Source organism: Capra hircus, chromosome 21 (genome assembly GCF_001704415.2).
Source record: "Capra hircus breed San Clemente chromosome 21, ASM170441v1, whole genome shotgun sequence".
In the NCBI taxonomy this organism is placed as follows: Eukaryota; Metazoa; Chordata; class Mammalia; order Artiodactyla; family Bovidae; genus Capra; species Capra hircus.
In genome coordinates this window covers 30901626-30928140 of record NC_030828.1, presented here as the reverse complement: position 1 = coordinate 30928140, position 26515 = coordinate 30901626, and the positions used below count along the sequence as shown (strand labels likewise).

Genomic DNA, 26515 nt, shown 5'->3' with positions numbered 1-26515 from the left:
GTATTGAACAGAAACATGTCTTAAAAAAAATTTTTTTTTAAGTTTTTATTTTGTATTGGGGTATAGTCAATTAACAAACGATGTTGTGATAGTTTCAGGTGAACAGCGAAGGGACTCGGCCATACATAGACATGTATCCATTCTCCCCCCAACCCCCCTCCCATCCAGGCTGCCACATAACATTGAGCAGAGTTCCATACACTATACAGTAGGTCCTTGTTGGTTATCCATTTTAAATACAGCAGTGTGCACATGTCCATCCCAAACTCCCTAACTATCCCTGCCCTCCATCCACCCCCCATCTGGCAACCATAAGTGCATTCTCTGCAAGTCTAAGAAACATGTCTCAAATCCATGTTTATAGGCTCAGTGCCACCTTAAAAAATTCCACACAAATCCATTCTGAAACAACAGTTTCTATTACTGGAAAGTCACAAAGGTTGAATCGAATCTATGAAATGGAAAATCAGATCCAAGCCTGTATGTTCATTCATAAGCTTTGATCTTAATGAAATGTGGATGGAGTGGCAGTACCAGGGTTAAACATTACTCCCACCCCCTTACCCATGCACTAACCACCACCCCCCCCCCCCCGCCCCTGCTGCCTCCCCAGCAATCAGATGCACTAGAGTTTGTATCCTTATCCTGTCCCTGACCGTGTGACCTTGGGCAAGTTAGCTAACCTAAGTCTTAGCCTCTTCGTGTTCAACATGGAGATAATAGGTTTGTTATGAAGATTAAATGAGATCATGCACCAATAGCTTATAACTCAGTATCTGGTATATATGACCATTAAAAAAATGTGTTCTCATGATTAAATGTGGCACTCTACTATACATTTTAGAAGCAATTATAGTCCTGTTGCCATATCCAAACATCTTGTGATAACCATTTTTATTCTATACTTCTAGCTTTCGCTATTTTTTCACCATAGCATTTCAAGGGTGGGGGAAAAAGGTAGTTTCATACGTCCCACTTTTGGAACTGTTTCTTGAAGCAAGGTGAAAAGCTGGGGAAATAGGTGACTGAAGAGAAATTTAGTCTTTAGGATATGATGTTATATGTGTATGGAATATAAACAAATCATCTCATTTCAATCTATAACATATGGGGCATCAAATCATAGTCAGGTTTTATTTTAAAAGAGACAAAAGCCAAGCAGTATTAAAGAATACCTTAGGAATCAATATGGGCCTATTGCTATCTCAGTATTAGTGTCTGAAACAGGGATTGGTGGGCTAGATTACAGGGAATTTCATGGGGTCTAACTTCCAACAGGTGGCAAGCTTTAGTCATCCTCAGATGTAAAATCTTAATGAGTTTGAGTATGCAAGTCTCAGGGATTCTGTTCAAGGCCTCCTCTCGGCAATCAAGGGAAACAATTTTCTGGTTTTAAGACACCCTGGCAAGTTAGCAAGCAGGGAAACTGTCTGCCGTAGCTTGCACCTGTCCCTAGAACGGGATTCTGGCCTGACAGTGAAAAACCACCATCCTTTCTTGCCAGTCCATTCTGCCGCTGTGGCGCCTCCAGACAAATGGGGGAAGCCCACTAGGAAGCGGTTACGACCAACCAAGCCACAAATCCCCGGGGTGTGGGATTTCCACCTCAATACCACACTCGAAAAACGAAAACAGGCGCTCGCTAGTTATACTGCAATGGGATTCCCCTCAGCAGCAATCCCCCCCCACCCCCAGCTTGCATGTTTTATTAATAAATGCAAGATGGCACACGGAGGCAAAGAATGGGAGGTAAGGCATCTGCAGCTGGACCCGAACCAGGGCAGTTTGCAAAAATAAATAAGAAGCATGTGACAAGAAGCAGATCTCCAGGCTGGAGCTGAAGCCCTGGGCTGCCCCAGGCACCCTCGCCTTGCTACCCCGGCCAGAGGGGATGAAGGTCAGTGGTAAGATCCCAGCCCTCCCGGGCACGTACCCTGCAAACCCTGACCGGCCCCCACCCCCGCCCCGGCCACAGGACCCGGGCAGCGTGGCAGGGGAAGCCCCGGCCACGGCCGGCTGCGGGGACACATACCTGCTGCCGGGGCTGGGGATTCGCTCGGCTCTGCAGCGGCGCCGGCCGCGGCTCGCGCTCCCGGGGCTCCCCTCTCCGCCCCCCCGCCCCCTCGCGGCCCCGCGGCTTCCTCCGCTCCTCCGCCCACCGCGCTCGGGGGCGCGCGCGCGGCCCCGCGCCGGCGGCAGGACCGGGCCCGCGCCTGCGCCCTCGCCTCCTCTTTCGGCGCGCGCGCCCAGGCAGCTGCGGAGCGGCCGCGCGGCTGTCTAGGAAACCGGCCCCCTCGGCGGGTCCGGCGGGCAGCGGGAACCGGGCAGGGGGCGGGGGCTGGGGACGCGGCGCGCGCCTGGGCCCGAACGGAGCGCGCAGGTTTCGGGGCGTGGGTGAGGGGGTCGCGGGGAAGTGTCGGGTGTGGGGACTGCGCGTGCGCGTGTGGAATCAGGAAGGGGTCGTGGAGAGAAGGTCTGAGGTAAAAGGGCTGGGAAGCAACAAGTGAGAGGGCCCCATTCGAGGTTATTTCGTGCAACCGAGAATAGAAACCTTCTCTGGCTTTGGTGCAGCGCCTTGCAGTTTCCAAATCTCTTTGCCAGCCGTTGGTTACATCCCCACACGGCACCCGGTGAGGCAGGGAACGGCGGGCATGGATTGCCCTTTGAGCTTTGATGAACCCCTTTCTGGCCAAGGTTGAACCAGAGTCAGAGAGCCCCTGACCCTCAGGCTGCTGTCTGGGGAAAAAATTACTTGTCAGGACCTTCATTTCATGGTTGACCTCGGGACCCTTGTAGGTCAGTGTTTCTCAACCTTTTTTTTTTTTCTTTTCATTATCATTCTCTTAAGAAAAGCCTTTTAAAACGTTTTGCTCATCAATCTCTTCCACCTCGACGCCATGAAATTCCGATACCGTTCATATACCGCATAACTGCTTCTGTACCGTGCGTGTATCGTGTTTTACACATAAAAGGAGTAAGATCTCACCCTTTGGAGGTAAAACATATTCCCCGTAGAGAATGGTTGCTTTAGGACAGTGGCTCTTGGTTAGCGGGTGTGGCAAATGGTTTAGGTGAGGGCTCTGGGTGCACCCAGAAGACTATATATTTAAGTTCTTACATCCTCCCTGTTTCTGGTGTCTGTACGGGCTGCTCCCAGCAGTGGAATAATACAATCACTTAAGCACCTTCTGGAGTCAGAGTAGCTTTTGTCACTCGTAGTCTCAATTCATGCTAAAAATCTAGCCATTTCCGGGAGAGTCCCGATAGTTTTTCTAAAGTATTTGAAAAGATGGCAAACTCTCTCTTCTAGGCCACCAAGTTCCAGGGTGAGCTCTAGCTCTACAGACAGCCTTGATTTCTGGTTCTCATACCTCTTAAAAAGGTTTTGTTGTTTGTTTTGGTTAGGCCTGTTTGATAAGCAGGAATGTCTTAGTCTAGTCATCCCTGCCTCTTCCTCTTCCCACCTCAGCTTTTCTAGCTAAAAGTTGCAAATTGTGGAGTTGAAAGACTTCAAAACCCAGGTCACAGAATTGCCCCAGGGGCTTGGATTATACGTTTCTTAGACAAAGAAATATCTAGATCCAGAGTGTGTATCTACTTTTGGCAAGTTGGGAAATAAGTAAAATTCCTTCTTTAGGCCCTCCCTCATCTTTAACCCAACTCTAATGGAATTTGAGAGGAACACAAAGCCCTTGGAGGTGATATTTGTAGAAGCTACCTGAGTTGCCAGAGGATTTTTCTTCTCCAATTAATGTAGACTTGAAAAGAGAAAGCGGGGATGAGTCTGGAAAAGTTGGGAGGATGGATGGGATGGGGAATGGGTATTTTCTGACAGGTGGTGGCAACATTTCAACTACACTTGAAAAAGTGTAAGAAAAAGTAGCTTTGGCATAGCTTGTTCGTGTTATTTTCCAACCCCATTCCCTGCCCCCTACACGTAGTAGAACTCCAAAGGCTTGATTAAAAGGGTCCAGTTTGCTAGTTGAAACAGTAGGACATGTGTTTTGAAAATTTCAGACAGAAAAATTGGAACACCACTTTAGATTGCCTGGAATCTTTGTAGTCTAATACCAGTTTTACATTCAGGTGTAATACTACTTCAAGGGAACTCTTCCTTTAACAGCTATCATTGAAGACCCTCTAGAGAGAGAAGACTGTGGGAATTATATGCTAGTGTCTTACCTGGGTCTTTTAAGTGTGCTGCTTTTTTTTTTTTTTTTTTTGGTAATCTGAGTTCATGGAAAATGTAGGTGCACCTATTTTATTTGGTAGTGTGTAGTCCAAAAAAAATCCCCTAACACCTGTAATTTATCAGCTCTATGCTGCACCCTGGTGGTGTGTACGTCATATCACCTACCCAAACTAAACCCCCACCTCTAAGTCTTTCAGTTCAGTTCAGTTCAGTTTAGTCTCTCAGTCGTGTCCGACTCTTTGCGACCGGTGAATCACAGCACGCCAGGCCTCCCTGTCCATCACCAGTTCCCAGAGTTCACTCAGACTCACGTCCATCGAGTCAGTGATGCCATCCAGCCAGCTCATCCTGAGTCGTCCCCTTCTCCTCCTGCCCCCAAATCCCTCCCAGCATCAGAGTCTTTTCCAATGAGTCAACTCTTCCCATGAGGTGGCCAAAGTACTGGAGTTTCAGCTTTAGCATCATTCCTTCCAAAGAAATCCCAGGGCTGATCTCCTTCAGAATGAACAGGTTGGATCTCCTTGCAGTCCAAGGGACTCTGAAGAGTCTTCTCCAACACCACAGTTCAAAAGCATCAATTCTTCAGCTCTCAGCCTTCTTCACAGTCCAACTCTCACATCCATAGATGACCGCTGGAAAAACCATAGCCTTGACTAGACGGACCTTAGTCAGCAAAGTAATGTCTCTGCTTTTGAATATGCTATCTAGGTTGGTCATAACTTTTCTTCCAAGGAGTTAGCATCTTTTAATTTCTAAGTCTTTAGGGATGTTGAAAACCTAAATCAGCTGTGTAGACAAGATGCTATTCTGCTTTCTCCAAACTTTTCCTGCTCTGTTTTCAAATTTCTAAGTCCTAATACCTGGAGGAGGATTAGCCCCTGCGGGTGATCAATTTCGAGGAACCGTGAAGAACTCTGGCAGGCCTCTTTAGCTTATTCTTAAATGTGTCTATAGGAATCTCTTGAGGATGCTTGATTAAAATCAGATTCTGGAGGCTCCCCTCAAATCCATTAAAATTGAATCGACACAAGTGTGGCCTGTTATTTTTATTTTTAACTGCCCCAGGTGATACTTATCAACAGGAGACGTTGAGGAACACGAGCTATAAATAGGACAGGTGCCTGCTTCAGTAGAATGTAGGTGACTAGAGAAGGGATTTTATGGGTGATGGTACCCCACAGCAAAAGGAAAATAGGACCTATACAGCAGAAATAGAAGAAATTAACTGTAGTTTTAAGGCTTCTGTGTCACTTTCTTGCCAGATATATCTGCTTCTAATGTGGCTGTAATTACCATGCTCTTCCATACCAAAATATCTTTTGAGGTAAGTCAGATTTTCTTTTATTTAAAAAGACTGTCTTTTCAAGAGTACCAGAATCACATAATCAGAAAAATTGTGCATGTATGCAGCTGCAAGATTAGGAGAAGGCAGACTGGAGATTACGTTGATCCTATGAATGTCTGAAAAAGATTGCTATTAGAGTTAAAATTTGTTCTCTTGAGGTAGTTGCTTGAAAAAGTAGAACGTGTGAATTCTGATGCCATGTGATTTGTGAAATTTAAATAATATCAAGAGATTTTAAGTTGTTAATGTTTATGTAAATGTTAATATTTTAAAACCTCTGCTGCATGTTGATTTGGGATGCAGCCTCACTTACTGGGAACACACAGGGAGAAAGCCAATCTGAGTCAATGAAAAGCTTGAAAAATGGAATATATATGAATTTGTGTGATAGTTATTTAAAAATTTAGTATACATAATACCTGCTAACAAAATAGCTTTCAAAATCCTGCTGAGTGCTTTAATGAATAAATGTGATTGACTTGTAATTAGCAAAATTCATGTGCATATATTCTGTGTGGTTAAAGCAAAGCACAGTACTGTGCACTGACTAGGTCCTCAATATTCTTTTAAAAAATACTTTCTCATAAGTACGTTAAATTTCACTTAATGTAGCAAGCCCATTTTCAAGGACAGGGGCAGATTTTACCTTGAGTGGTGGCATGCCAAGAATGGGGCAGTGAGAACATCCCTTGGGGTGTAGGCAAAAATGTTCTCATTGTCTGTAGGGAATTTAAACTATAATATACCCACTAAAAGCCTGTCTGATTTTCATTACCAGCAGTTTTTATGTACCAGAAATTCTAAACAATGTCAGTGATAAAATATTCTTCCTTGAAAAATTTCTTAGGAACCTAGTTTCTAAACAAGTTCCATAGTATATATAATTTATTTTATTTTTGACTGTGCTAGGTCTTTGTTGCTGCATATGGGCTTTCTCTAGTTTCAGCATACTCTATAGTTGGGATGCTTTGGCTTCTCATCTCGGTGGCTTCTTTTGTTGTGGAGCATGGGCTCTAGTGCCCACAAGCTTCAATAGTTGCTGCATGCCGGCTTTGTAGCTGTGGAACACCAGCTTAGTTGCCTTGTGGCACATGGAATCTTCTAGATCTGGGATCAAATCCCTGTTCCCTGCATTGACTGGCGGATTCTTAACTACCAGACCACTAGGGAAGTATTTTTGCCTGTTTATGGGGCTCTCCATGCAAGATACTGGAGTGGTTTGCCATTTCCTCCTCTAGTAGACTTTTGTCAGAACTCTGCAGTATGACCTGTTCATCTTGGGCGGCCCTACATGGCATGACTCATAGAGTCACTGAATTATTCAAGGCCCTTCACCATGACAAGGCTGTGATCCATGAAGGGGAAGAGAAACAATAGGCAAGGGAGTAAGGGAAAGATATACCCAACTGAAGGCTTCCCTGGTAGCTCAGACAGTAAGTAATCAACCTGCAATGCAGGAGATGCAGGTTCAATCCCTGGGTCAGAAAGATCCCCTGGAGAAGGGAATGGCAACCCACTCCCTTGCCTGGAGGATTCTTGCCTGGAGAATTCCATGGACAGAGGAGCCTGGCAGGCTACAGTCCATGGGGTTGCATAGAATCAGACACAACTGAGTGACTAACACAACAACTATATACCCAATGCAGACTTCCAGAGAATAGCAGGAAGAGAAATAAGGCCTTCTTAAATGAGCAATTCAAATAGAGGAAAACAGTAAAATGGGAAAGGTTAAGATCTCTTCAAGAAAACTGGAGGTATCATGGACCATTTCATGCAAGGATGGGCACGATAAAGGATAGAAACTATAAGGACAAGAATACACAGAAGATCTGTATAGAAAAGGTCTTAATGATTTGGATAACCGCATTGGCGTGGTCATTCACCTAGAGCTGGACATTCTGGAGCATGAAGTCAAAGGGACCTTAGGAAGCATTAATATGAACAAAGCTAATGGAGGTGATGGAATTCCAGCTGAGCTATTTCTGATCCTAAAAGATGATGCTATTAAAGAGTTGTACTGAATATGCCAGCAAATTTGGAAAACTCAGCAGTGGCCACAGGACTGGAAAATGTTGTTTCTCATTCCAATCCTAAAGAAAGTTTGAGTGAAAGTGTTAGTCACTCAGTCATGTCCCACTCTTTGTGACTGTATGGACTCTAGCCCTCCAGACTCTTCTGTCCATAGAATTCTCCGGGAAAGAATACTGGAGTGGGTATCCATTTCCTTCTTCAGGGGATCATCCCACCCTAGGGATCAAACCCAGGTCTCCCACATTGCAGGCAGATTTTTTTACTGTCTGAGCCACCAGGGAAGTTCCAAACTACTGGACAATTGTGCTCATTTCACATGGTAGCAAGGTAGTGCTCAAAATCTTTTAAGCTAGGCTTCAGCAGTACGTGAACTGAGAACTTTCAGATGTACAAACTGGGTTTAGAAAAGGCAGAAGACCCAGAGATCAAATTGCCAACATTCACTGGATCATGAAGAAAGCAAAGGAATTCCATAAAAACATCTACCCCATTGACTGTGCTAAAGCTTTTGACTGTATGGATCACAACAAACTGGAAAAATTTTGGAGATAGGAGTACCAGACCACCTTAACCTGTCTCCTGAGAAACATGTATGAGGGTCAAGAAGCAACAGTCAGAACCAGACATGGAACAACAGACTGATTCAAAATCGGGCAAGGAGTACATCAAGGCTGTATATTGTCACCCTGCTTGTTTAACTTATGTGCAGAGTATATCATTTGAAATGCCAGGCTGGATCAATCACAAGCTGCAATCAAGACTGCAGGCAGGAATATCAACACCCTCAGATGATACTTCTCTAATGGCAGAAAGTGAAGAGGAATCAAAGTGCTCTTGATGAAGGTGAAAGAGGAGAGTGAAAAAGTTGGCTTAAAAGTCAACATTCAAAACACTTAAGATCATGGCATCTGGTCCCATCACTTCATGGCAAATAGATGGGGAAACAATGAAAAGAGTGACAGATTTTCTTTTCTTGAGCTCCAGAATCACAGCAGATGATGACTACAGCTGTGAAATTAAAGGACACGTGCTCCTCAGAAGAAAAGCTATGACAAACCTAGACGACGTATTAAAAAGCAGAGACATCACTTTGCTGACAAAGGTCCATACTATGTTTTTTCCAGTAGTCACATACAGATGTGAGAATTGGACCATAAAGAAGGCTGCTGCTGCTGCTGCTAAGTCGCTTCAGTCGTGTCTGACTCTGTGCAACCCCATAGATGGCAGCCCAGCAGGCTCCCCCATCTCTGGGATTCTCCAGGCAAGAACACTGGAGTGGGTTGCCATTTCCTTCTCCAATGCATGAAAGTGAAAGTGAAGTCGCTCAGTCGTGTCCGACTTTGCGACCCCATGGACTGCAGCCTAACAGGCTCCTCTACCCATGGGATTTTCCAGGCAAGAGTACTGAAGTGGGGTGCCATTGCCTTCTCCGATAAAGAAGGCTGAGTGCTGAAGAATTAATGCCTTCTAACTGTGGTGCTGGAGAAGACTCTTGAGAGTCCCTTGGATAGCAAGGAGATCAAACCAGTCAATCCTAAAGGAAATTAACTCTGAATATTCATTGGAAGGACTGAAGCTAAAGCTCCAATACTTTGGCCACCTGATGCAAAGAGCCAACTCACTGGAAAAGACCCTGATACTAGGAAAGTTTGAGAGCAAGAGAAGGAGGCAACAGAGAATGACATGGTTGGATGGTATCAGTGGACATGAATTTGAGCAAACTCAGGGAAACCTGTTCATGGGATTGCAAAAGTTGGGCATGACTTAGGGCCGAAGAACAAACAACAGTGTAAGCTTTAAATTACCACGTTTTAATTATTGATCCTTTAATAAATATTATATTCTACAGAGACTTTAAATCAGAGAACTCCCGATTATATAGCTAGCCTTCAATAAATCTAGACTCAGCTCTACAGATATTTTTCCAAATAAATTCATAAAAATTCAGGGTAATGCAAGGCTTCAGGTGCAGTTCATGTCTGCAACCCCTTTGGTCCATATCCCTGTATTTAGGGATCCCTAAATAGTAGATTCTTATGCAGTGATAGTACAGAGACTGCAAGGTGAAGAAACAGCTTGATTACTTCAGTATTTCATTCCATGTGATGACCTAAGAGTTTTCATTTGTGTTTAAGAGTGAAAGTATAAACTTTGAGGTGTAATCTTTTTGACTTATAAGTACAAATTTTAGTTAATATGTGAAATTATCCTTTTGAAGAATTAAAAATATATTTAACTCTGAAATTTATTCTTTTTAAATTATTGTTTACTCCACAACTGAAGAAGGAATCAAGAGAATAGTAAATATAATGTTATTATTTAGTACTCCCACAAACAATATATAGGTTTAAGTTTTTCCTTTTTTCAAAACACTAATTCCATTACTTTTTTCTTTTGTACTGTAATATTTATTTTATATTGACATATAAGTGGAGTTGAGTCAAAGAATTTTCACTGTTTCATTCCTATTATTATTTGTTTCATTTCATGGTCATTACTGAAAATAATTTTGTCACACAGAGAAGGGTATGTTTAAAACAAAGATCCCTCTGGGTATTATATTCTGAGAATACCACTGGACTCAAATGATTACAAAATGAATGATGTTCAAATTAAGTGAGCTTTATTATGTGTTTAATATCTGGAATTTTGCATATACTTCATGAGGAAACCATTTTGGGGGTACTGTTTATATGGCAAATGAAATGCCAGTGGTTGTATATATATTTTAAAACATAAAAATGATCTAATGTTCTAATTCTAATATATTTAGGCTATTTTAAAATCTAGCAAATACATGTCCATGTGTTTATCAGTAGACTCCTAATGATTTCTGACATTTATGAAATGCTTGCAATGTGTCAGACATCATTCTATGAGCTTTATTTGTATTAATTTTTTCATAATAGTCCTGTTGGCAAAGTATAGTTGTTGTCTCATTTTACAGATGAGAAAACTGAGACAGTGAGATTTAGTAATTTGCTCAAGATCACCCAAATAGCAAGTGGAAGAACCCAAAATTCAAACCTGGACAGTCTGACTCAGAGACCTCTCGTTCAACCCTGCTGTGTCACATATATATTCAAAATTGTGCCTCAGTTAGTTTGAGGAATCATGATGTAGTGGGAAAAGCATTCTGGGTTCCAGGGTTTCACCTCCAGTTCGTTATTTTTTTCTTTAATTTTATTTATTTGTTTATTTTTGGCTGCGCTGGGTCTTCATTGCTGCAAACAGGCTTTCTCTATTTGCGCTTCTCATTGTGGTGGCCTCTCCTGCTGCAGAGCATGAGGCTCTAGGTTGTGGGCTCAGTGGTTGTGGCCCATGGTAGTCTTAGTTGCTTTGTGGCATGTGGAATCTTCCCAGACCAGGGATTGAACCCATGTCCACTGCATTGGCATGCAGATTCTTAACACTGGGCCACCAGGGAAGTTCCCTCCAGTTCATTCTTTAACTTTGAAAAAGGCAGTTAAATGAATGTCTCTGATTTGGAGAGGATTGAACTTAATATATCTAGAAATTCTCCAAATTTCTCTCTAGCTGTAAGTTTTTGTGATTCTATGATTTTTATGTAAAGAAGAAAATTTGATTTTTCACTTATCCAACAGACTAAAAATGAACCAGAAAAAAAAAAAACTAGCATGATTAAATTTGAAGGTAGATAAATTTTTGATATTTTGTTGCAAAATTAGCTATTATTAAGCCTTTCATGTTCATTATTTTTGTGACTAGGGAAAGACCATAAACTTCTTTTTTTAATTGAAATATAGTTGATTCAGAAAATTGTGTTAGTTTTGTATATACAGCATAATGGTTTTTTTTTTGCAAATGATATCCTGTTATAGATTATTATAAAATTATTAAAATATTCCATTGTTATTATTATATCGGGTATTTTGATATTGGGTATAATTCCATGTTATGTAGTAAATCCTTATTTATCTATTTTATGTATAGTAGTTTGTATCAGTTAATCTCATACTCTTAGTTTATTCCTTACCCTCTCACTCTCCCCTTTGGTAACCATGAGTTTGTTTTCTACGTCTGTGAATTGTTTTCTGTTTTGTATACAGATTCATTTGTATTATTTTTCAGGTTCCACATATAAGTGATACCATGTAGTATTTGTCTTTCTCTGACTTCTTTTACTAAGCATAATATTCTCAAGGTCCACGCTTGTTGCCGCGAATGGCAATATTTTATTCTTTTTTTTTATGGCATTGTATACATGGCACACATATATATTCCACAACTTATTTGTCCATTCATCTGTTGATAGACATTTAGGTTGCTAACAGTGGAAAATTCTGAAAGAGATGGGCATACCAGACCACCTGACCTGCCTCTTGAGAAACCTGTATGCAGGAAGCAGCAGTTAGAACTGGACATGGAACAACAGACTGGTTCCAAATAGGAAAAGGAGTACATCAAGGCTGTATATTGTCACCCTGCTTATTTAACTTCTATGCAGAGTACATCATGAGAAACGCTGGGCTGGAAGAAGCACAAGCTGGAATCAAGATTGCCGGGAGAAATATCAATAACCTCAGATATGCAGATGACACCACTCTTATGGCAGAAAGTGAAGAGGAATTAAAAAGCCTCTTGATGAAAGTGAAAGAGGAAAGTGAAAAAGTTGGCTTAAAGCTCAACATTCAGAAAACTAAGATCATGGCATCTGGTCCCATCACTTCATGGCAAATAGATGGGGAAACAATAGAAACAGTGACTGACTTTGTTTTTTTTTGGGCTCCAAAATCACCACAGATGGTGATTGCAGCCATGAAATTAAAAGATGCTTACTCCTTGGAAGGAAAGTTATGACCAACCTAGATAGCATATTCAAAAGCAGAGACATTACTTTGCCAACAAAGGTCCGTCTAGTCAAGGCTATGATTTTTCCTGTGGTCATGTATGGATGTGAGAGTTGGACTGTGAAGAAAGCTGAGAGCTGAAGAATTGATGCTTTTGAACTGTGGTGTTGGAGAAGACTCTTGAGAGTCCCTTGGACTGCAAGGAGATCCAACCAGTCCATCATAAGGGAGATCAGTCTTGGGTGTTCATTGGAAGGAATGATGCTAAAGCTGAAACTCCAATACTTTGGCCACCTCATGTGAAGAGTCAACTCATTGGAAAAGACCCTGATTCTGGGAGGGATTGGGGGCAGGAGGAGAAGGGGATGACAGAGGATGAGATGGCTGGATGGCATCACCGACTCGATGGACATGAGTTTGAGTGAACTCCAGGAGTTGGTGATGGACAGGGAGGCTTGGTGTGCTGCGATTCATGGGGTCGCAAAGAGTCAGACACGATTTGAGCAACTGAACTGAACTGATACATGGCACACATATATATTCCACAACTTATTTGTCCATTCATCTGTTGATAGACATTTAGGTTGCTTCCATGTCTTGGCCATTATAAATAGTGCTTCTGTGAACATTGAGGTGCACATATCTTTTCAAATTAGAGTTTTTGTTTTTTGTTATTAGCTTCCCAGGTGGCCCTAGTGGTAAAGAATCCACCTGCCAATCCAGGAGAGACGTAAGAGATGCAGGTTTGATCCCTGGGTCGGGAATATCCTCTGAAGGAGGGCATAACAATCCACTCCATTATTCTTGCCTGGAAAATCCCATGGACAGAGGAGCCTGGCAGGCTGCAGTCCATGGGGTCACAAAGAGTCACACATGACTGAGTGACTTTCACTTTCACTTTTTTCATACCAAGGAGGGGATTGCCAAATCATATGGTTGATCTGTTTTCAGGGTCTTTTTTAAAGGAACCTCCATACTGTTTTCCACAGTGGTTGTGCCAGTTTACATTCCCACCAGTATTGTATGAGTGTTTCCATTTCTCCACACCCTCTCTAGCATTTATTTGTAGACTTTTTGATGATAGCCATTACACCATTGTGAGGTGACACCTTATTGTGGCTTTGATTTGTGTTTCTCTAGCATTGTTGAGCTGGAGAAGGCAATGGCAACCCACTCCAGAACTCTTGCCTGGAAAATCCGATGGACAGAGGAGCCTGGTAGGCTGCAGTCCATGGGGTCACTAGGAGTAGGATATGACTGAGTGGCTTCACTTTCACTTTTCGCTTTCCTGCATTGGAGAAGGAAATGGCAACCCACTCCAGTATTCTTGCCTGGAGAATCCTAGGGATGGGGGAGCCTGGTGGGCTGTCATCTATGGGGTCACACAGAGTCAGACAAGACTGAAGCGACTTAGCAGGAGCAGCAGCATTGTTGAGCATCTTTTCATGTGCCTATTGGCCATCTGTATGTCTTCTTTGGAAAAATGTCTGTTTAGGTGTTTTGCTCATTTTTTGTTTGGATTGTCCTTTTTTGTATTGAATTGTATGAGCTGTTTGTATATTTTGAATATTAGCACCTTGTCAGATGCACAATTTGCAAATATTTTCTCCCCTTCCATAGGGTATCTTTTCATGTTGTGAATAGTTTCCATAAGTTTATAGGATCTCTTTTCATATTTAGATGATTTCCTTTGCTGTGCGAAAGTTTTTAAGTTTGATTAGGTCCTATTTGTTTATTTGGAGAAGGCAATGGCAACCCATTCCAGTACTCTTGCCTGGAAAATCCCATGGATGGAGGAGCCTGGTAGACTGCAGTTCATGCGCTCACTAGAAGTCGGACAAGACTGAGCGACTTCACTTTGACTTTTCACTTTCATGCATTGGAGAAGGAAATGGCAACCCACTCCAGTATTCTTGCCTGGAGAATCCCAGGGATGGGGGAGCCTGGTGGGCTGCTGTCTGTGGGGTCGCACAGAGTCGGACATGACTGAAGTGACGCAGCAGCAGCAGCAGCAGCAGCAGCAGCAGCAGCAGCAGCATTTGTTTACATTTGCTTTTATTTCCTTTGTCTTGGGAGATTAATCTAAGAATATATTGCTGCAGTTTATGTTAAAGAATGTTTCGCTTATGTTTCCTTCTAAGAGTTTTATGGTGTCATGTCTTACATTTAGGTCTGTAAAGCATTTTGAGTTTATTTTTGTATATGGTGTAAGAGACAGTGTTCTCATTTCATTGTTTTAATGTAGCTGTAAGCTTTCCCAGCACCACTTGTTGAAGAGGCTGTCTTTTCTCCATTGTATATTCTTGCCTTTTTTGTTGTAGGTCAGTTCAATGTAGGTTAGTGGGTTTATTTCTCGACCCTCTGTTCTGTTCCATTGATCTATGTGTCTCTTTTTTGTGCCAGTACTATGCTGTTTTGATTGCTGTAGTCTTGCAGTATAGTCTGAAATCTGGGAGGGATATACTTACAGTTTTTGTTCTTTTTTTCTCAGGATTGCTTTGGCAGTTTGAATACTATGGTTCCTTATAAATTTCAGGGTTATTCATTCTGATTCTGTGAAAAATTTCATGGATATTTTGATAGGCATTAAATTTGTAGATTGCATTGGGTAGTATGGCCGTTTTAACAATATTAATTCTTCTAAGAGCACAGAATATCTTTCTGTTTCTTTGAACCATCTGTAGTTTCCTTTATCAGAGTTTTACTTTTCAGCATGTGGGTTTAGAAATACCATAAAAGTTCTGAGGAATTAATTATGCATTCTGATAATTGGCTTGATATAAAAATTTATATTATATATGCCACTTCTGTATACTTAAGGTGTTCTGAGCCTTGATCTTCTTAGTGCCATATGAAATAAAGCTCTTTGGAAAAAGGAACTTTTAAAGTGGAAGATAGATCATATTGTATACCACTTTTCCCCTCTCCTTTCTCATGAAGTTACCACTTTATTGAAATGATCATTATTAACACTCTGTCCATAATACTGCATGTGAAATTTTTTCTAGGTGGAGACATAACGTAACAAGTAATTTTTATAGAGAAGGAAATAAAATTCCTTGAAAGAAAGTGAAAGTGTTGGTCGCTCAGTGGTGTCCGACTCTTTGTGACTCTATGGACTGTAGCCCAGCAGGCTTCTCTGTCTCTGGAATTTCCCAGGCAAGAATACTGGAGTGGATTGCCATTTTCTTCTCCGGGGGATTTTCCTGACCCAGGGATTGAACCCAGGTCTCTCACAGTGTGGGCAGATTCTTTACCGTCTGAGCCACCAGGGAAGCCTTGCCATCTTCTAAAGTCTCTGAAAGGTTTTCCTTTCTCCCACCCAATATTATTTTAATAAAATTCTGTGTCCTTCTTAATCCACCTTCTAGCCTTGTATTTGAAGTATTAACAATAAATAGTTTTCTTGGGGCTTAAAAAAGGGGAAGAAGAAGAAATTAAGCATATTAAAGTTTCTGTTAGTTATTATGAAGTTTTCTGAAGGTATACCTAAAGAAATGAGAAAGCTTATGAAATGTGTAAATAGATGCTATTTTCTTCTCTCCATGTGTTACTAAAATTGCTATATAAAATATTTTGTTTTTATTTATGGTAGCTACAATTTCTATCAAAGCAGAAGAAATAGAGGTGAATTATAAAGTGAACTATAAAGCTGGTTTCCTCTCTACTCTGCAATCTAGGAGAAGAACTTTCTCCTAAGGACAAATCAGGTAAGTAATTGTTAATTCATTCTTTGTAATGTTTTGGGGCCAATATGTGGAGCCATAATTTGTCAACTATAGCCATAGATTATTGGTTTAGTTCAACTAAGAGACAATAGAAATAGGTTCCATAATATGGAGGATTCTTCAACTTTTAATGTACAGAAGCTTAGAGCTCAATTCTAATGTTGGAAAAGCCTGTATGTATAGAACCATGTTCATGTATGTGTTAACTATTCATAAAATAGTAAAAACAGAAAACTTGTATGCTGGTTAAATCCAAGTCTAGCCTTAGTAATTTAAAAATAATATGAACATAGTTAAGGTTAAGAAGGTCTTGGAGAGCGAGAATCTAGAAAACAGTTCAAGTTGTTGAGTTTAGAAGAGTGAAGGCTAAGGGATGATATTGCTTTTCAAGTAGATGAGAGACTGAGAATGGTGCCTGTCTTTTCCCCATCTCCATAGAGGAAAAACAGCAGAAGAAATATAGATAAGAAAAGTCAAAGCTTTTGAAATTAAGGATGTTTAAGATTAGAATGATTGACTTTGGGAAGTTGTAGAATCCTTTTTCTGGAAGGTCTTCTAAGTAGTCTGATCATCTGCCAAGAACAGTTTATATATCCATCATAAGGCCTTTTAATTTTATGTTGTTATCGTTTTATTTTGACAAACATGTGGTGATATGTATCTAAGGCAGTAGCTGACATGATATATTTCTAATGACAGAATATGTAAACTAGTAGAACTTGACTTTAGGAGTATTGTAGAAACTTATAGAGTTATTTTATGACCACAGGTATATTCATGTGTTTTATTCAGTTCCATTGTTGACCATGTGATCATCCTTAACATGTTTAAATTTTCTGGTGCATATAATTCTCTTCAAATACATGTGTTAATGTTAGTAGAAACTGAACTGTGACTCTTAATGAATGACCTCTATCAAGTCTGGAGAGAAGGATGGGAGGATAAATTTAAAGAACAGTTTGTTCAGATAGGATTGTTGAGGACAGCTCTGTGAAATGTGAGACAAGGTGAAGATTTCAAAGGAGAGTGGAGCACAGTGTGATAATCTGAAGATGGCATTTGTCTTTCATTTCTTCTTATTGATTCAGAGAAAGAGCAGAAGGTAAGGACTAAATAAGTTATATTGGAAACTTATAAGGTACCTTGTGATCTTAGGGGGAACCAGATTTTTTTTTTTAAGAGTAAATTGCAGAGAAGTGAAAAATAGTTTTGGATAAAAGAGTTTTTCCTCAAATAAACAGATCCGCTAGTAGTCGGCGGATAGGGCAAGATGGTAAAGAATGATGGAAGTGGAAGAATTGGGTGTGAAATGAGCATGGTTGGGGGAGTTTGAGAGATGTGCCTGGCAGTCAGAAGCAAAAGGGAAAAAAGAATTGTGCTGTTGGAGGTGAGTAAATAAAACAAATAAAAGAAGTACTTGAGTAGTAAAGTAGACACAAGTTAAAGGAAAATCAGGGCCATTAGGATAATAATTCTTTATGAGCAGGGATGTATTAAAGATGACCAGTTATTTATACTAAGGAAAATGGGAGGGGATAGCAATTACTCCAGGTCTGAGAATGGCACATGCATGTGAAAAATAACCAGCATGACTGACATCTTATTTCAGGAAAAGTTTTCTGGGATGGTGTTCAAAGCCTTAATTCTGTTTGGATATTGACTGTAGGGTTTCTAGGCTCTAGTGACATTGACATAGAAAACCTCTAGGAAGACCAGGATCAATATGGAGAGGTCAGGGGGTTGGAAGTGCTGTGATATTTATCTGCTTCACATCCCTGTATAGAGCTGTAGCCTTTTGTAGGAGACATACATAATTCAAGACTATTCCTGGCAGCAAAGAATGGAAAGTTTGCCATTGCCTTGTGGCGGTAGCTTAAAAGAGTTTATAAATCACTCACCAGCCAGTTTTGAAACTGTGATTCTTAATGAATTATTAATTGGAGGGAATTTTGCATTATTTCATGTTGTACACATAAAGTGAATCTTAGTTATCAAGTCATTTTACCTGTGCATAAAATGCAACCATGTACCGTTAGATTTTCCAGCTAACACTTGTTGAGTGCTTCTTATATTTCAAGCACTTTATACATATAAATTAATTTTATATTCAGACAGGTCTTTGAAGTAGGCACTATTATTTTGTCCCCACTACCTCAAACTTCACTTATGGATGAGGAAACTTGGCACAAAGATTTTTGCTCAATTCTGTGGTAGAATGCTCTAATGTGGTAGAATGTTCTAATTAAGAGAACTAGGATTTGCACTCTGGCCTTCTGGCTGTGGACTCATGCTCATAATCCCTGTACCACATACCTTTTTACATATATAAAATTTTTTATTTGAAAGTTGAAAGTGAAAGTCACTTAGTCATGTCCAACTCTTTGTGTCTCCATGGACTATACAGCCCATGGATTTCTCTAGGCCAGAATACTGGAGTGGGTAGCCTTTCCCTTCTTCCCAACCCAGTGATCAAACCCAGGTCTCCCGCATTGCAGGTGAATTCTTTACCAGCTGACACACAGGGGCACCCAAGAATGCTAGAGTGGGCAGCCTATCTCTTCTCCAGGGGATCTTCCCGACCCAGGACTTGTACGGGGGTCTCCTGCATTGCAGGCAGATTCTTTCCCAACTGAGCTATCAGAGAAGCACAGTTTGAAAGTTACTTGGAAACTATTTTGCTTTGAACATTGTGAAAAGTATATTTATAGGTGGCACAATTTACATCAAAGAAAGTGGCTTTTGTGAGCTGCTACATGGAATGAAAATTGATTTATTGTTTCTGCCAGTACACTCAGTGCTACTGTTAATTCAGAAGACCAGATTGAATGGTATAACCTTAATGAGTTTACCAGGGTCTAACTCCCAGTCTTGTGGTCTTAAGAAAGCTGGTCTGGATAGTAAGTGTCCCAGAGAGGATTAAATTAGTCTGAAGATCTCATCAGGTTAAGATGTAGAGCCAGAATGCAAATTAATTTAAATATAATCAGATGAAACTGTTACAAAAACCAGTCGTAACAGTGTGATCAGTGTATTTTCTTCCAGGTGGTGCATATAGATGGGAAACCAAATTACAAAAGGTTTCTTGGTGAGCAACAGGCATCATGAATATTTTGAATATTTCTTGTTTTTTTTCATAATATTTATATTTCAAAAATTCCTCAAGGATTTCATCAATAATAGCTGTTATTGGCATGTACTGTCAGTCCTTAACTTATAAATAGCCTCCAGCCCTGTGCCCTCCACCAGGGGCTCTGCTGCCATAGAAACAGTTGTTAATAAACATGGGTATTTTAGAGAATCTGTGGGTTCAGAATTGAAGAAAGGGAAGAGTCTGTTGAAAGCAGTTACTAAGGGTGTTAATTTCAGGGACAGACTCCTAAGTAGGCTGCATTTGCCTGAGTAGAGCTCTGTTTACCTAAAATGTATTTCTGTAGCATTGCCTGAGGGGCTTCCCCTCACTTCTGTTGTTCAAATTTCACCAAATAGAGATTGTTTTTTATTTTTCAAACATTCTCTTAAAACTATAAATGTCTCTGTGTGGTAGATATTCTTAGTGACCTCCCTTCTATCCGTTCCCTATTGCTTACCTTCACTTTGTTAGGGGCAGCAGAGTTCTCCACGCCTAGCAAAAAACCTTGAAGCCAGTCATGACAATCCCATTCTCCTTTGCCAGTGATCGTAAAGGGAAGACTGCTGAGCTCAGGGATTGCCTTTGCTTTCCTGATAAAAAGAACAGAGGTGGCTGGTGCTCTCTTCTTTCCCCCTCCTTTGTTTCTTAAATGCAGACATGAAGCCTGGAGATACAGCAGCCATCTTGTAACCATGGGGTGACAGGTATGAGAGTGAAAAGATGATTTTAACAAGCTGAGGACCATGGAGAAGAAGGTTTGACAGAGTCTGGAACATTGTTGAACAGCTCTTCCAGTCTTGGACTGCCTACCTCTAGACTTATGGAGAAAATTAAGGAGAGGAAAGTTGTAACCCATGTTACATGGTCATAGAGCATTTGATTAACCTATACCTGCTATCCCATGGAAGGCTGACTGTGCAAACTGAGACTGCATGTTAGGAGAAATGAAAGGAAAAACTTGGAATAATGTGCATATTGGTTACTTCTTGTGGCTTTTCAGTAGGATCCTACACAAGAGAGTGAACTCAGATTAGTGCTTCTCAGCATGAAGGCAGAGATGCTAGAAGAATACAGCTTTGCTATGGGGATAACCTACCTTTAGCTTGTACTCTAAATTGACAGAGTCCTGTAATTTGAAATTTTGGGACTGAGGGTAGTATCTTCTTACCTAAGTCTTGTCATTAGAATTGCCTTGTCTTTTATGATGGTTGGCAGCTAAGAGATGAGAGTCTAGATTATTTCTAGAAACTTCTAGAAACAATTTTTTGGTTGTGATTACTCACGCAAGGACTTCCCTGGTGGCTCAGACAGTAAAGCGTCTGCCTACAATGCGGATGGCCCGAGTTCAATCCCTGGGTCGGGAAGATCACCTGGAGAAGGCAATGGCAACCCACTCCAGGATTCTTGCCTGGAAAATCCCATGGATGGAGAAGCCTGGTGGGCTGCAGTCCATGGGGTCGCTAAGAGTCAGACACGACTGACCGACTTCACTTTGACTTTTACTCACACAAGGCACTGATCTGAAGCAGTTAGATCAGAAGCTTGATATGTTTTTGAGGGAACTGTAGTACAAAGCTGACAATTAGTTGTGATTGTCTTTACCTTCCAAGCAATCCCCATCCTTTTCTCCCTATGTCAAGCCAGGGTGAAGTAGGCTACAAAAGTTGTGAATCCCCTGGAAAGGTCATCCACTTCAAAACCTACCTTAGATATGGCTGCAGAGGACAATGACAAAGCAGATCCTCCTGAGGCTTAAAGTAGGCACAGTCAGATTGACTGACCAAGGGATTTATTGCCTGCAGGGGAATCTGTGATTTCTGTCCAATAAGATATCATATGGATTGTTGATTGTGGTCGACTGTGTACTTCTTATTATCTCCCTTTCTCAGTGGAATTTTTTATTGAGATCACTTTGTTCTTTTTCATCCTTGTATATATGTGAGGGGAGTTGTTTAGAGACATCTTCTCTTTCAGCGATACAAATGGTCAGATAAGAGTTGTTGTATTTGGTCTTCATAGAGCAGACAGAAAATCAACCAGAGATCCTGCATCATGCAATGACTGAATGACAGAGTGGGGCTGTCTTCCTGGAAGAGAGGATGAGTATGTTGTGTTTAACACTCATGTAAAAAGTGTGTGTGTGTGTGCATACTGAGTTGAGGACTGCAGACACTGTTGGCTGACCAATCCATATTCATTTCTTACCTCTTTTGTAAAAATTAGAGAAGTTAAATATTTGATTTTCCAGTCTTGCCTATTGCTACAATAGTCATATAATACAATTGTAGCCCATAAACCTCCTGAGGGACTTCACTGATAAAAGAATCAGACAGGGCTGGAGTTAATGCTTGGAGCTGCAGTGACCATCTTGAAATCATTAGGCAACAAACTGGAATGGAAAAAGTAAACTCACTCAGGCCTGCTCTTGCCTTCTGCAATGGCCCACACTCTGCCCGTGGAGTGTGTTTCTCTCTAAATAAATCCATTTCTTACCTTAAAAAAAAGTAAACACACTCAGGGTGGTAGAACAAAAATATTGAAGATATTGATGGCATCATTGATTAGTAAACCACCCTTAGCAATCACCAAGTTGAAAGTTTTTTGTCTTGTGAGAGAAGTGAATCCATATTGTTAAGACTCTTGTGAACTGAGTTCACTGTTGCCTACAGCCCAAAGCATCTTAAACTGATGCAGTATAAATGTCTGTTTTCTATACTACAACCTCAAAGATAGTTTTTGTTTATTGGTTCATTTTTAGCATGAAGTCTTATTAGTAAATAGTTATATGAAGTGAGAAAAATATTTTTAAAAAAGCTTTACATTAGGCTGATTCACATTTAAATGGCATTATTGATGTGTTACTATGGATAGGCATCTTCTCCATACGTGGCCACCTACTTTGGTTCCTTTTTTGAAATAGAATATGGGTATAGTTCAGCATTGTACATTTAATATAATTAGGGAACACCTTTTAGAAATTGGTTTCCCATGCTGAGGTATGCAGCAAGAAAAGCTAAAATTGTTACCACCAAATAAAAGTCTTCAGGAAGAAATTGCTGACTGGAGTAGAATACGTTCAATATAAAGTCTTGGCTTTTGTATAGAACAGTCTTTTAGTTCTGCATCGTTGACTGCTAGTAAATGTTTACTACTTCCAAAGTGATGTTTTACTCTCTATGCTTTATTTCAGAGCATGCATTTTTTTAAATTCCAGTGTCCTTTTAAATGTTTTTCAGAACATTTCATCATTTCAGAACAATTTTTTATTCTAATTTTTGCCTCAACTATATGAGGTTCACAATTGTATTTTTCTGTTTTTTGTCTTTCTTAACATTAATTGGTTGTAGAAGACAGGTGTGCCAGCTTTTTATATGAAAAGGAAATTCTTGAATACCAACCAAAGGTAAATATGGAGTTAAGGAGAACAGGCATATTTCTTTGGATGTATTCTATAGAAAAATTATATTTGGCTTCAAGAAAAACTGGCTTTTTTATTTGTGTTCACACGTTAACAAAATGTGATCCAAATCATTTTTTTTCACTTCCTAAAATCTATTTTAGTCTGAAGGGATTTTTAAAAATACATTAAATTTTAAAAACAAAAGCTTTTAAAATTGTTTTTAAAATAAGCTGAAAAGGGCTGACGCTGAAAATCTTATTATTACCATGTCTAAATACACATGAAGTTATTTTGAGGTATTGAGAGGTATTGGTCTCCACTGATTTTCTTGCTTACTGGCTTCATACATAATATTTTGCTTTCCTTTTCTGATGTACCGAGTCAGGCCTGATAAAAGAACTACTAATATTGTAAGACTAGCAAGCTAACATCTAAGTGGGAAATTCTTAAATATATGATAAGGCTATTTTTGAGCAACCAATGTAAACTCTTTGATCTGTTTCAGCTAAGATTTGAACACTCTATTGAAAGAGTTTGAAACAGAGCTTAAAGCTTGAGGATTTTCTTGATTTACTCTTATTTGTAAGCATGTGTTGTTGGAGTGGTGGCTTTTATGACTATCATATAAAGTCTGTCTGCTGGGTGATTATCTACTTTTTACCCTGTTTTCCGGCTTTTCTTAAATCATGTATGACATACATGTGCCCATCCTTCACTCTGAGATGCAGCATTGCTGGGTGGATGCCTCCCTCTCTGCCCTCATCTTACGTCACTATCTGCTCAAACTGCATAAGTCTTCTCTTAGTACAGATATCCCAGTTATCTGACTACTATCTAAGTCCCCACAGTTATGATTCCAAAGGGAAGTCAAAGGTATAATAATATTCACTAATGAATGAATCACTTATAAAGCTGACTGTCCCTCATACATGCATTCTTGTCTAGCTTAGGAGCATTGTTGGCCAGTCTTTTCATGATTGTTGAATATTCCTGTAAAACACAAATACAATACAGGTGATTTTAGGGCACAATTATGAATCTTGAAAAGATGTAGAGGAGATGATGAAAATGATGTTGGGGAACTCAGATCACAAATGAAACCAATGGCAAATGAAGATGTGGCAGACTTAGGCCGCAACAGGTGAAAAATAGAGAAAGTGCAATGATGATGACGACTCATCTCTTAAAAAAGTTCAACATTAGGATTCAAAGAAGGCCTTGGGAAAATTGTCAGCAATGTTAAATTTTTTACAACCGTCTTTACAATTGTCCACATGGAAAATAAACATTAGGTGAAGTCTGTTTATATATGATACAACTTTGTCAGAAAAATTATGCCCCAATCCCTACTTGATTTGTTCATTCTAAGGATTAACACACATTGATATCACTTATATATATGGAGTCTAAAAAGAGTGGTACAATTGAGCCTATTTACAAAGCAGGAATAGAGTCACAGTTGTAGAAAACAAACTTATGGTTACCAGTGGGGGAAGGTTGGGGGTGGGAGAGATAAATTGGAAAATTGGGATTTACATATACACACTACTGTACATGAAACAGATAACTAATACTAATGTACTGTAAAGCACAGGGAACTAGCTGATACTCTGTAATGACCTATATGGAAACAGAATCTTTAATAAAAAAAAAGATATATGTATGTGTATGGGCTTCCCAGGTGGCGCTGGTGGTAAAGAACCTGCCTACCAATACAGGAGACATAAGACACTTGGATTCCATCTCTGTGTCAGGAAGATCCCCTGGAGCAGGGCATGGCAATGCATGGCAGTATTCTTGCCTGGAGAAGCCCATGGACAGAGTAGCCTGGTGGACTGGAGTCCATAGGATCCCAAAGAATTGGACACCACTGAAGCGACTTAGCATGCATGTATGTGTATAACTGATTCACTTTGCTGTACAGCTGAAACTAGCCACATTGGAAATCAACTACACTCCAAGAAAAGTTAATAAGAATTAGCACATAATTGCAATTATAACCCAAACTCTTTAAGTATAAGATGAAATAAGCATCAAAATTCTTACCCCTGCTTTTATATGAAATTTTCATCTCTGTTTAAAGTGGATTTTTTTTTGGCTATGCTATGTGGCTCATGTGGGATCTTAGTTCCCTGACCAGGGATCGAGCCTGTGCCCCTTGTATTGGGAGTGTGGAGTCTTAATCACCAGGGATGGTTAAGATGCTGTACCACCAGGGAAGTCCCTAAGCAGACTAACTTTAAATGGCTCTTTTCCCCCAATAGCGATCGATTATCTTCAGAGAAAGTGATCTCATAAACATTCTGTACCTGGGATATAAAAGAATTTTGCCTATCCGATATCTGGGATTTTGAGACTATATTTACATATTCCATTCATAAGTAAATTCATGAGACTAAATATGTACAGTCTATTTACTATGGTAAATTTTTAAAAATTCTGCCACTTACAAGCTGTACTTTGAGAAACGTCACTTCACTTCTCTTGGTGTCAGTTTCCTTTTTTTTAAATTTATTTTTATTTTTACTTTATTTTACTTTACAATACTGTATTGGTTTTGCCATACATTGACATGAATCCGCCACGGGTGTACATGAGTTCCCAATCCTGAACCCCCCTCCCACCTCCCACCCCATATCATCTCTCTGGATCATCCCCGTGCACCAGCCCCAAGCATTGTGTATCCTGTATCGAACATAGACTGGCGATTCATTTCTTACATGATAGTATACATGTTTCAGTGCCATTCTCCCAAATCATCCCACCCTCTCCCTCTCCCTCAGAGTCCAAAAGTCCGTTCTATACATCTGTGTCTCTTTTGCTGTCTCGCATACAGGGTTGTCATTACCATCTTTCTAAACTCCATATATATGTGTTAGTATACGGTATTGGTGTTTTTTTTTCTAGCTTACTTCACTCTGTATAATCAGCTCCAGTTTCATCCACTTCATTAGAACTGATTCAAATGTATTCTTTTTAATGGCTGAGTAATACTCCTTTGTGTATATGTACCACAGCTTTCTTATCCATTCATCTGCTGATGGACATCTAGGTTGTTTCCATGTCCTGGCTATTATAAACAGTACTGCAATGAATGCTGGGGTACATGTGTCTCTTTCAATTCTGGTTTCCTCGGTGTGTATGCCCAGCAGTGGGATTGCTCGGTCATAAGGCAGTTCTATTTGCAATTTTTAAAGGAATCTCCACACTGTTCTCCATAGTGGCTGTACTAGTTTGCATTCCCACCAACAGTGTAAGAGGGTTCCCTTTTCTCCACACCCCCTCCAGCATTTATTGCTTGCAGACTTTTGGATCGCAGCCATTCTGACTGGTGTGAAATGGTACCTCATTGTGCTCTTGATTTGCATTTCTCTGATAATGAGTGATGTTGAGCATCTTTTCATGTGTTTGTTAGCCATCCGTATGACTTCTTTGGAGAAATGTCTATTTAGTTCTTTGGCCCATTTTTTGATTGGGTCGTTTATTTTTCTGGAATTGAGCTGCAGAAGTTGCTTGTATATTTTTGAGATTAGTTGTTTGTCAGTTGCTTCATTTGCTATTATTTTCTCCCATTCCGAAGGCTGTCTTTTCACCTTGCTTATAGTTTCCTTTGTTGTGCAGGAGCTTTTAACTTTAATTAGATCCCATTTGTTTATTTTTGCTTTTATTTCCAGTATTCTGGGAGGTGGATCATAGAAGATCCTGCTGTGATTTATGTCGGAGAGTGTTTGTAAAATGAAGCTAATCCCTACACTGTAAGACTGTTTTTAAAAATTTATTTGTTTACTTATTTGGCTGCACCGGTCTTAGCTGTGGCATGTGGTGGGATTTGTAGTTGGCAGCATGTGGGATCTAGTTCCCTGACCAGGGACAGAACC

The 26515-nt window shown here is 40.2% G+C and overlaps 2 protein-coding genes and 1 pseudogene across 2 annotated transcripts in view; 2 read left to right on the top strand and 1 right to left on the bottom strand.

The window, feature by feature from the left end:
• Positions 1–2134, bottom strand: part of TMEM266 (transmembrane protein 266) — a 127054-nt gene extending 124920 nt beyond the window's left edge. Inside the window, exon 1 of the mRNA XM_018066093.1 lies at positions 2033–2134. The gene's annotated coding sequence lies outside the window, so the exon portion shown is untranslated. The remainder of the gene's footprint in view (positions 1–2032) is intronic.
• LOC102188537 overlaps positions 1743–26515 on the top strand; it is a 36910-nt pseudogene continuing 12137 nt past the window's right edge.
• The window catches only part of NRG4 (neuregulin 4), a 186047-nt gene continuing 161338 nt past the window's right edge, over positions 1807–26515 (top strand). Inside the window, exons 1-3 of the mRNA XM_018066097.1 lie at positions 1807–1897; positions 5455–5516; positions 15975–16089. The gene's annotated coding sequence lies outside the window, so the exon portion shown is untranslated. The remainder of the gene's footprint in view (positions 1898–5454; positions 5517–15974; positions 16090–26515) is intronic.